The sequence below is a fragment of the Clarias gariepinus genome, chromosome 8, assembly GCF_024256425.1.
Source record: "Clarias gariepinus isolate MV-2021 ecotype Netherlands chromosome 8, CGAR_prim_01v2, whole genome shotgun sequence".
Taxonomy (NCBI): Eukaryota; Metazoa; Chordata; class Actinopteri; order Siluriformes; family Clariidae; genus Clarias; species Clarias gariepinus.
Genome location: NC_071107.1, coordinates 24,269,192 through 24,281,707, shown reverse-complemented (window position 1 = coordinate 24,281,707; position 12,516 = coordinate 24,269,192). Strand labels below are relative to the sequence as shown.

The window sequence follows — 12,516 nt, the reverse complement described above, 5'->3', positions numbered from 1 at the left end:
TGCCCCCTGCGGGGGCAATTAACCACCCACCCCTTCGAACAGTCAAAGCACCCTACTCCTAAATAAGCCGCACGGTTTGACACCTCATTCATGGGTCTACGACGAACGGTGCAAGACTCAGTCAAAGTTGTTTTCAGTGTTAAGTCTGTGGGCGGTTAATTGCCCCCCAATTAACCACCCACCCCTTCGAACAGTCAGAGCACCCTACTCCTGAATAAGCCGCACGGTTTGACACCTCATTCATGGGTCTACGACGAACGGTGCAGGACTCAGTCAAAGTTGTTCTCAGTGTTAAGTCTGTGGGTGGTTAATTTCCCCCGGCGGGGGCAAATAACCACCCACCCCATCAAAAAGTCAGAGCACCCGACATCTGAATAAGCCGCACGGGTTGACACCTCATTCATGGGTCTACGACGAACGGTGCGGGACTCAGTCAAAGTTGTTGTCAGTGTTAAGTCTGTGGGTGGTTAATTGCCCCCTGCGGGGGCAATTAACCACCCACCCCTTACAACAGTCAGAGCACCCTACTTCTGAATAAGCCGCACGGTTTGACACCTCATTCATGGGTCTACGACGAACGGTGCGGGACTCAGTCAAATTTGTTGTCAGTGTTAAGTCTGTGGGTGGTTAATTGCCCCCTGCGGGGGCAATTAACCACCCACCCCTTTAAACAGTCAAAGCACCCTACTCCCGAATAAGCCGCACGGGTTGACACCTCATTCATGGGTCTACTATGAACGGTGCGGCACTAGTAATTTTTTAAAATTCCCATTATAAGTCAATGGGCAAAGTTGCCAAAATCCCCATTCAAATTCTATGGGGCAACTTTGGGGACCCCTCTTGCCCCGGGGGTCGAACGTATCCCCTTGTGCGGGGTATCTTCTGACACAGGTTGCAAACCTCTTCAAATCTGGAAAAGTTTACGTTTCTACAAGATTCCCTCTCTGCGCTACAATCCGTCAAAGTTGGCCGTAATGTTAATTCTATGGGATTTTTTGGCCGGTTAATTGCCCCCTGCGGGGGCAATTAACCGCCCACCCCTTATAAAAGTCATAGCACCCCATTCCCGTATAAGCCGCACGATTTGACACCTCTCTCATGGGTCTACGACAAACGGTGCGGGACTAGTTACGCGCCAAACTTTGTACGGAAGAATAATAATAATAATAATAATAATAATAAGCCTGCAAGATAACAATAGTGATGCTTTGCAAGCACCACTAATAAAAATAATAATAATAAGTTCGCAAGATAACAGTAGTGATGCTTTGCAAGCACCACTAACTAGATACAAAAGTTTGTTTAGACAAACTTTAAGTTGGCTTGAGAAAGCCGGAGATAAAAGTTTAAAAGTGTGAAAAGTTTAAAATAGTTTAAGAAGTTAAAAAAGTTAAAACAGTTTAAGTTTAAAAGGTTTAAAAGATAGATAGATAGATAGATAGATAGATAGATAGATAGATAGATAGTGTCAGACAGATAGACAGTTACAGATATATAGATTGATAGATAGATAGATTCATGATTGAGTCTATAGATAGATAGAAATAGTCACATTACAGATAGATAGATAGATAGATAGATAGATAGATAGATTCATTCACTATGGAGTTTGTGGTTACAGTTGCGGATCCTTAATGTCAGATACCACCCATATTGACTAGCCTACAACTTGGATAATAATCCAAAATGTTTTGCACCTGCAGCGCACATTACACACATTGATGAATGTCACTAACATGTTGTATTGAAATTGATTGAAAATGAACTTAATTATTTGTATTTCTTTTTATATGAGGGTTTTTTTAATATAAAATGATGGATGTATTGAAATTTCCTTTCTCCCAATAAAACCTTGGCCTAATTTACTGATTTGTTTACTGATTATTGTTGGGTTTATTTAGTAATGTAGTCCCCAATTTTTATTTATTTATTTATTTATTTTTTTCATCAAAATGAGAGAAAATTAATGTTTGGTAATATAATTTTAAACCTACACACATAAATGACCGTTATCAGCGCTTCAGCACGTGATTAATTATAACCAATGAGACCGCTGGAACGTAGAGAGTCACTCATCCGCTTTTGACTTCCGTGATTGCGTCCCTCAGGTAAGCGTCTCCAATTTCTGATAAATATTTAAGGATTTATTTTTAAAATTTGGAAAAAAATAATCGAAATAGTTGTGAATTAATTAATTGGGACTGATTCAAGTATTAATTGTTGCTGTTTAAACTATAAACCGGCCGACTAGCCACAAATGCTATTCTGAGGTAATTTCTGAAGTAATTGAAGGTATTTATGAATTTGTATCCTTTTATTGTTGTTGCTATCATTGTCATTTTGAAAATGAAATGGCCGAGTTATGGATCTGGGGCGGGTTAAGTCGATACATATTGGACAAGTTATTAAACGTGTAACGTTATATTTTAATCAGGAACAAAACACCACATTTTAAAGAAATTAGCAACAAATGTAAGATACAGCTTACACCTGTACGGTCGTGATTAAACAACGTCCCTCAGGACTTTTAGCTGAAAAGTGTGTACAGTTGGACAAATATTTATGAATTTTCATCAATTCAGTTTACTTGACTTTTATTTTGAGAGCCGTATTACTAGTTTTTTTTTTCACCGGATGAGAAGAGCCGTGTCTAGAACAACTCAAACAGCGAGTAAACACGGCGTAGCCGGACGCCTCCGGTGTGGGTTCACTCACGGAACATAATGTGTTTTAAAAACGTGACGCGGCGTGATGCGATACCACGGGTCTCGTCCGGTGACCGACCGTCTGTATTTCACGAATCACACATATCGCTGTAACGTTTGCTGCATAAATATATATTGACGTATTGACTGAAGAGAGATGCATACAATAAACATCCAAGGGCAGCAATATATGGTTTGTCTGTTCTTTAAGTTATCTCGGGTATTTTCAAAAGTAATATTTCATAATAGTTCTAATGCAATATAATGGACATAGCGCTTATCAATCTGTATTAGCCTAATATTAATTATTTTGTCTCATTTAATAATAACAAGCTTAATCAAATAAAAAATGTAAGTTGTTTCAATCAGTCAATGGCATTTTAAGTGAGTTTTGAGCAAAATCATAACATAATGCTGACATTTCTATTGCAAAAGCAACTAAAGCTAGTCTACTTGACTGGCAAACATTAATAATGCCATTTATTTTTATTTTTAGTGGAAGCTCATGTCCATTCATGCATACCATTATAATCTGATCTATTTCTCCCTTTTCCTTGTGTGCAAAAAAGCTGCTGCTCCTGTTGTGTAAGTATTTGACAGCCTGACAGATCATCATTTATTTCTCATAGCTAAAAAACCTACTTTCACTAGCTCCAAATTGTATAAAAGCTGAGATAAAATGATTTGCAGAGATAAAGAACATGGACATAAATTATGTGTTTTTGCTTTTGTGTACCTTAATTTTTTGCTTTTTCGTAACTTTTTGTGGTAAATTAACATAATTGTATCTTTATATTGAGATATATATATATATATATATATATATATATATATATATATATATATATATATATATATTAATGATATATATTCTTTTTAGATTAACTCATATGTTCTGTGATGTTTTCTTACCTCTAGACTTTTGAAAGCAGTTTGCAGCACATTGCTTGTGCTAAGTAAGTATCCTTTTTGGTTCACTCTTTCCAAGTTCTCACACATCAAAATAATATAACATTTAACATAGTTTTTGGTGATTTATTTATTTTTTCCCTTTTCTGCTGCAAAGTCTGGACAAACCCAAAGGCTCTTTTAAGAGCCATCCACTCTGCATTACAGGTGTGTACATATTTGTTGCTGTCATTTTACTATTTATTTGGTGTCATTCAAATGTTAAGTTTGTATGTTACTTTACTACTGCTTTTCAGGGACCATTTCGGTGAAGCTCACCATGTAAGTACTACTGTAATGCTAGTTTGTGTTGGCGATTAGCACTGTATACATTTAGGTTCTCCTGATTCGAGATTAATGTTTGATTGCTCGAAAGTTTTAAAATCACTGCAGTATGTTAATACATTATTATGGAGCAACATAAACCTTTGGTGTAACAATGTTAAACATTTAAAATTACACACATTGTTTGCTTTATCTTCATAGTAAATAAGAAATGCTGCAGGCTGTTGAAATGTAACTTTTGTTTGTTTTTCTTTTTTTTTTCTTTTTTCTTGTTCGCAGCATTGGTCACACCTGGTGAAGCTCACCATGTAAGTACTACTGTAATGCTAGTTTGTGTTGACAATTAGTACTGTATACATTTAGGTTCTCCTGATTCGAGATTAATGTTTGATTGCTCGAAAGTTTTAAAATCACTGCAGTATGTTAATACATTATTATGGAGCAACATAAACCTTTGGTGTAACAATGTTAAACATTTAAAATTACACACATTGTTTGCTTTATCTTCATAGTAAATAAGAAATGCTGCAGGCTGTTGAAATGTAACTTTTGTTTGTTTTTCTTTTTTTTTTCTTTTTTCTTGTTCGCAGCATTGGTCACACCTGGTGAAGCTCACCATGTAAGTACTACTGTAATGCTAGTTTGTGTTGACAATTAGTACTGTATACATTTAGGTTCTCCTGATTCGAGATTAATGTTTGATTGCTCGAAAGTTTTAAAATCACTGCAGTATGTTAATACATTATTATGGAGCAACATAAACCTTTGGTGTAACAATGTTAAACATTTAAAATTACACACATTGTTTGCTTTATCTTCATAGTAAATAAGAAATGCTGCAGGCTGTTGAAATGTAACTTTTGTTTGTTTTTCTTTTTTATTTATTTTTTCTTGTTCGCAGCATTGGTCCCACCTGGTGAAGCTCACCATGTAAGTACTACTGTAATGCTAGTTTGTGTTGACAATTAGTACTGTATACATTTAGGTTCTCTTGATTAAGATTAATGTTTGATTGCTCGAAAGTTTTAAAATCACTGCAGTATATTTATACTTTACTATGGGACAAAATAATAAATCATAAAGAAAATTGTACAATGTAAACTTAAACAAAAATGTGGTCTTGAGGACTTTTTTTTAACTGTTAACAAATCTAAATTGTCTTTTTTTTCTTCCTTTTTTTGTCTACAGTAAATTGTTCGTCTTGTCCATCTAGGTAAGTATGATTGTTAAACGTAGGGGTTATAGTTAAAGTAGGGATTATTGATTACTTAGATCAGCAAAAAACTCATTAAACTTTGTCTTCAAGTAACCCTTGACTTTAAAATATAAACACTATTTATTTGGTGTCATTCAAATGTTAAGTTTGTATGTTACTTTACTACTGCTTTTCAAGGACCATTTCGCTGAAGCTCACCATGTAAGTACTACTGTAATGCTAGTTTGTGTTGACGATTAGCACTGTATACATTTAGGTTCTCCTGATTCGAGATTAATGTTTGATTGCTCGAAAGTTTTAAAATCACTGCAGTATGTTAATACATTATTATGGAGCAACATAAACCTTTGGTGTAACAATGTTAAACATTTAAAATTACACACATTGTTTGCTTTATCTTCATAGTAAATAAGAAATGCTGCAGGCTGTTGAAATGTAACTTTTGTTTGTTTTTCTTTTTTTTTTCTTTTTTCTTGTTCGCAGCATTGGTCACACCTGGTGAAGCTCACCATGTAAGTACTACTGTAATGCTAGTTTGTGTTGACGATTAGCACTGTATACATTTAGGTTCTCTTGATTCGAGATTAATGTTTGATTGCTCGAAAGTTTTAAAATCACTGCAGTATGTTAATACATTATTATGGAGCAACATAAACCTTTGGTGTAACAATGTTAAACATTTAAAATTACACACATTGTTTGCTTTATCTTCATAGTAAATAAGAAATGCTGCAGGCTGTTGAAATGTAACTTTTGTTTGTTTTTCTTTTTTATTTATTTTTTCTTGTTCGCAGCATTGGTCCCACCTGGTGAAGCTCACCATGTAAGTACTACTGTAATGCTAGTTTGTGTTGACAATTAGTACTGTATACATTTAGGTTCTCTTGATTAAGATTAATGTTTGATTGCTCGAAAGTTTTAAAATCACTGCAGTATATTTATACTTTACTATGGGACAAAATAATAAATCATAAAGAAAATTGTACAATGTAAACTTAAACAAAAATGTGGTCTTGAGGACTTTTTTTTAACTGTTAACAAATCTAAATTGTCTTTTTTTTCTTCCTTTTTTTGTCTACAGTAAATTGTTCGTCTTGTCCATCTAGGTAAGTATGATTGTTAAACGTAGGGGTTATAGTTAAAGTAGGGATTATTGATTACTTAGATCAGCAAAAAACTCATTAAACTTTGTCTTCAAGTAACCCTTGACTTTAAAATATAAACACTATTTATTTGGTGTCATTCAAATGTTAAGTTTGTATGTTACTTTACTACTGCTTTTCAAGGACCATTTCGCTGAAGCTCACCATGTAAGTACTACTGTAATGCTAGTTTGTGTTGACGATTAGCACTGTATACATTTAGGTTCTCCTGATTCGAGATTAATGTTTGATTGCTCGAAAGTTTTAAAATCACTGCAGTATGTTAATACATTATTATGGAGCAACATAAACCTTTGGTGTAACAATGTTAAACATTTAAAATTACACACATTGTTTGCTTTATCTTCATAGTAAATAAGAAATGCTGCAGGCTGTTGAAATGTAACTTTTGTTTGTTTTTCTTTTTTTTTTCTTTTTTCTTGTTCGCAGCATTGGTCACACCTGGTGAAGCTCACCATGTAAGTACTACTGTAATGCTAGTTTGTGTTGACAATTAGTACTGTATACATTTAGGTTCTCTTGATTAAGATTAATGTTTGATTGCTCGAAAGTTTTAAAATCACTGCAGTATATTTATACTTTACTATGGGACAAAATAATAAATCATAAAGAAAATTGTACAATGTAAACTTAAACAAAAATGTGGTCTTGAGGACTTTTTTTTAACTGTTAACAAATCTAAATTGTCTTTTTTTTCTTCCTTTTTTTTGTCTACAGTAAATTGTTCGTCTTGTCCATCTAGGTAAGTATGATTGTTAAACGTAGGGGTTATAGTTAAAGTAGGGATTATTGATTACTTAGATCAGCAAAAAACTCATTCAACTTTGTCTTCAAGTAACCCTTGACTTTAAAATATAAACACATTATAGGCAGACTGCAAGAACAATGTAAATGGCTATACATCAAACACTGCACAAACTGATTCCATTGTTCTATACTCACTGTTACAGCTGTGCAAGATAATCCAGGCTTTACTACAAATATTAAGTAACTTGTTTATGCATTCAAAACCATGATTGGATTGCAATGCAATGACAATGTAGTACAATTATTTAATCATTAAATGTAAATATGAAAAGTGTGTATGTATGTATGTATGTATGTATACATATCTATCTATACATATCTATAGGCATATTTGTTTAAGAATGTAACTAATTTGTTGTTTTTTTTTTCTCTGTTTGTGTGTTGTCTATCCTGTCCTGTCCTGTCCTGTCCTGTCAATACCTTATATCCTTTTTCACTCCAACCTTTGTCTTGCTTGTTTGCTTAAACCTTTGCCGGTTTCTTACTTTCTCTTCACAAACAAACAAAATAACTGGCCTGGCCTTTCCAAACGCTGCTGCTCTGCTTGCTGCTTGCTTGCTTGCACCCCAAACGCAACCTATCTGCACTCTCCCCATGCAAAACATTCCAAACGCACCTAAGCAGCTTGCTAACGCACCTTAAAAAAAGAGCCAGAATCCCAAAAAACAGAAGCCCAAACTTTGAATCCAAAAAAACAGAACCCAAAACACCCAAACCCAAAAAAACAGAACCCAAAACACCCAAACCAAAAACACCCAAACCTAACCCCCAAACTTAACCCCCAAACTTGAACCCATTTTTACAGTGCTGAAAGAAGGACGTGCTGTAGTTCCAGTCTGCCCTGCTGCCTTCTTGATCAACGCTGATCTGAGGACTACGTTGGAAAATCAGCAACAGCAAAACACATTTGTTTAATAACCAGCTGTTTTCCTTCACATAGTGTTCATTTTCTAGTCTTGTCTGGATCACATATTAAACTTTTGTATCACTGACTGCTTTAAATCTTTTTTCATTAAGAAGTCCACTTTCTGTTCGGTTGTTGTAACATTGATCTATATTGTATTAATTGATTTCACAACTGACATTATCATTTGGGTGACATTTTATACACCATTTTAATATATTTTTGGTGATATTCGTTTGAGCAGTTTAGTTCTGTATCTCAGCTTGTGCAGTCTTATATAGTGTATTCAACTCTACAGTGTTTTAGTTCTATTTCATATAGAAGTTAAATACCTTGAGCGAGATTACCTGTTTTAACATTGTATTAATTCAGTTGCTCTGTCCTTTTATAGCACATTCTGTCTATATATTTACCTTTACTGTTTACTGACAACGCTACAGTATATTTGTAGTTAAATACTTTGACATAAATAGTCTGATCGAATAATAGTTCCATTTCCATCGAATATTTTGTGAAAGATCAAATTTGTTTGTTTACCCATTGTGTCAAGTTTCAATTTAACTTGCAGTATAATTTATTTTTGAATAAAGTATAGAATTTGATCCCTCCTAATATATCAGTTAATTTTTGGCTAAAATCTAGAATTTAAGAGGCTTTGTTTTTCTATTGATGAAGTATCTGTTAAAACTAATAGCTTAAACTGCTGTGATTGATTCATTGTTTTTTCTAACGAAAAAGGTTCGTTGAGTAACTTATTTATTTGCTACTAGTAAAATAGTGTCATCACAATGCCTAGAAAAGGGAAGAGAAGTCGCAGCCAGAAGCAGCGTCGAAATCTCGAGTATTCAGTTGGTAACCATGGCAGCAACAATTCTGCATCAGGTACGACTGAGGTAAATCCGTACGTGCGGTCCGTTGTGGCGACCCACAGTCAAATTGATGCGAGGTACTGTGTGTACTCCAGAGGCCATCAATGTACGTGTAATTCATTAATGTTTCTCGCAGTGCACAATGAATGCAATGAGCTGCAAAGTTTGGATTTGGATCGCGTACTACAGAAAGGTGATGCCATGTATACTCGTGTCAAACAAACACTGCAAAGAAATGGAAAGTTCGTACAAGATTTCTTAAATTTTGACGAGCTCCCTGACACTATTAGGACGAACGTACGCTCCTACAGCATACTCAAACATCCCCAGAGGTTTGGCTTTCTTCAAGACGCACCGGCTATTGGCCAATATGAAAACCTTGAAAACACGCTGCAATGTCTCAGAGCTGACGTGAGCGACGCGCTGTTAATGTGTGGAGCGACGTGTATCGCTGTGTTCAGAGATCGATCAGGGAGGTTTGGTTATTTTGATCCTCACTCCAGATCAATTCATGGAATGCCTGCTGAGGAAGGCACAGGTACGGCTATTTGTCTGACATTTCATCAACTGTCGGATCTTATCGAAAGGCTTTTAATTTTGTTTCAAGGGTGCTTTGATTTGAGAGACCAGGAACAGTTTGAGTTGCTACCTGTATCATTCATTCACATGATGACTGAAAGCTGTGTACGTATTGAAGTCTCCTGTGACCTTGAACATGAGGTGCAACCATCTGTCTCGTTTGAGAACAAAACTTCATCAAACAATGAACAATGTACATCTGCTGATGTCCTACAACATGTTCAAGTCCAAGATCCAGTTCAACAACTGTCCGAAACTGCTGTTAACAGAGCCACATCAACTGATGAACAAGCCCACTTGATTAATCAAGATAAAATGGAAGTTCAGACTGCTGTCATGAAAAATCAAGACAAATTAAAAAAATTACCACTGAGTGAACTTCTGTCACAGGATCAGTTGTCATTGTCAGCTCCAAATCACCAGAATTCACAATTCACAGCCAAGCAAACAGAAAAACTCAACAAGACTCGAAAGCGAAGGTCTTACTTTAAAAAATGGCACAAAGAAATGGTTCAGAGGCAAGGTGTTTATGACAAAAAACAGGCTGTACGTAAAGTCTATGATTATAAAACAAGCAGTGAATATAGACAAAGACATAACCAAGCCATGAAGAACAACTATTGGAATAATAAAAAATGCAGAGGGAATAAAAAGAGTAAAATAACCTTAAATTACAAGAATGATGAACAATTCAGAGAGAGACAAAAGAACTATATGATTCAAAATTACAAGAATGATGAACAATTCAGAAAGAGACAAAAGAATTATGTAATTCAAAATTACAGGAATAAAGAACAATTCAGAGAGAGACAAAAGAATTATGTAATTCAAAATTACAGGGATAATGTTAAGTATAAGGAACAGCATAAGCAATACCTTGTTGACCGATATTTAAAAGATCCAATTTTTAGGCAAAGACAAAAGGACTATTACACAAACCGATGCAAAAATGATCCTAATTTTTATAAAAAAAGAAAGGAAGTTTTACAGAAGCATTATCACTGTGATGCTCATTTTAGGGCTCGTCAGAAAGAATACTATTTATTCAAATCTAAAAACAAAACATCTGCACTTAAGATACTTCACAAAGTACATTGTGCACAAGAGATACAGTACAAATACAAAAAAATTTATTTAATGCGCCGGCAGAGAGAAACATTACAAGATAACCAGCATGATATAGTACAAGATCAAGTCAGGTTAAGAGCCTTAAATATTTTCAGAGATGTTATAAAACAGGGGCCATCTTACGTATGTAAATGCTGTGCCAGAGCGCTCTTCTTTAATCAAGTGCGTAATTGTGAAGTGCATAAATATAAACAGAATCCCACAGTTGCTGCACTTTGCTTGACTGGAAACCATGTTCACATCTGCTCTGACTGCCCTGATCCATGTCCTTTGGAACACATGAAAACAGAATGGATCTGTCACAGCTGCCATACAACACTTTTGAGAGGTCTAATGCCAGATATTGCTGTAGCTAATAAGCTTCAGTTCACTCCCATTCCTCCAGAACTGTGTGATTTGAATATTCTAGAAAGACATGTCATTGCAAAGTATATTCCCTTTGCGAAAATTTTAACACTTCCTAAAGGCCAACAGAGAGCTATAAAAGGAGCTGTAATTTCAGTTGCATCTGAAGTAGAAACTACAGTGAATTGTTTACCAAGACCCAGAAGTGAATCACAGCTGCTTACAGTGAAATTGAAAAGACGTCTGTGCTACCAAGGTCACTATCAGTTTCAGACTTTGAACATGCATAAGGTCTTGTCTGCATTAAGAAAACTAAAAGAAATCCATTCAGAATATAAAGATATCAACATTAACGCAGCACTGTCAGAAGAAGAAATGTTCAATGAGCATGAACAGTCCACAAATGACATCAGTGCTTCTGATGAGGAAATGGCAGTTGAGAGCAGCAGCCAAACGGAGAACGCTGAAGAACAGAGCAATGATAATGAACACAATGATTCAAGTGATGACACTGAGAATACTGCAGAAGAGCAATCAAGAGGCCTTGCTCTAGATACGTGTCTTCAGCCCCCAGATCTTGGTCAGCAGCTGTTGTCTTATGATGATGGAATATTTTGCATTGCCCCAGCAGCAAAAAACAGTCCTGTTAGCATTTTCAAAGTAAAAAATTTGGAAGCCATGTCATTCCCAGTAATGTTCCCTGATTGCAGAAATACTCTTGATGAGCCTGACAGAGCAAAACATGTTTCTCCCAGCAGATACTTTAACACAAGACTATTCTCTATTGACAACCGTTGTGCAAGAGACACAAGCTACATCTTCTTTGCTCAGTTTGTCACTGAAATGCACATGGCCACATCTAGCATGTCTATTCAGCTGAGAAAAGCAAAACCCATGACCCGTGATGGACGTAGAATAAACTGTTCACTGCTGCAGGACAAACAGGAGTTAGAAAAACTTGTGAATAATAAGGAGGCAACACGTTTCATGCAACCATTGAGAGGGACTCCAGCATACTGGGAGAAAACTCTGCGTGATTTGTTTGCTATGCTGAGACAGCTGGGCACGCCCACATTTTTCTGTACTTTTAGTGCCGCTGAGATGAGATGGCCTGAAGTGATTACTGCTATTAAAGCACAGCAAGGTGAAACTGTGAACTTTGATGAATTAGACTGGTCTGAAAAATGTGAAATATTAAGAAGCAACCCAGTCACAGCCATGCGGATGTTTGAAAAACGTGTTGAAGCCTTAATGAGAGATCTCATCATGTCACCTGCTCGGCCTATCGGTGAGGTAATTGACTTTTTTTACAGAGTAGAATTCCAGTTACGTGGCTCTCCGCACATTCACTGCTTATTTTGGGTGAAAGATGCTCCAGAGTTTGAGAAGGATGAAGATCAGAAAGTTTGTGATTTCATTGATAAATACATCTCATGCAAATTACCAGATCCAAACAAAGACCCAGAACTGCACAGAATTGTAAGTGAAGTGCAGATGCACAGTCGTAATCACTCCAAATCCTGTAGAAAGAACAAGAAGCACTGCCGATTTGGGTTTCCTAAACCAC

General features: G+C 35.8%; 1 protein-coding gene and 1 long non-coding RNA gene across 4 annotated transcripts in view; one reads left to right on the top strand and one right to left on the bottom strand.

The window, feature by feature from the left end:
- Window positions 1-12,516, bottom strand: part of thada (THADA armadillo repeat containing) — a 147,606-nt gene that overhangs the window by 105,768 nt on the left and 29,322 nt on the right. The window lies entirely within an intron of this gene.
- LOC128528846 (uncharacterized) lies at window positions 6,270-8,116 on the top strand. 2 transcript variants are annotated; one of them, XR_008360991.1, is made up of 3 exons: window positions 6,270-6,464; window positions 6,747-6,775; window positions 7,035-8,116. It is a non-coding gene; the product is annotated as an uncharacterized LOC128528846 (long non-coding RNA). The 2 variants fall into 2 exon arrangements; XR_008360990.1 differs by lacking the exon at window positions 6,270-6,464 and having other exon boundaries at window positions 6,578-6,775.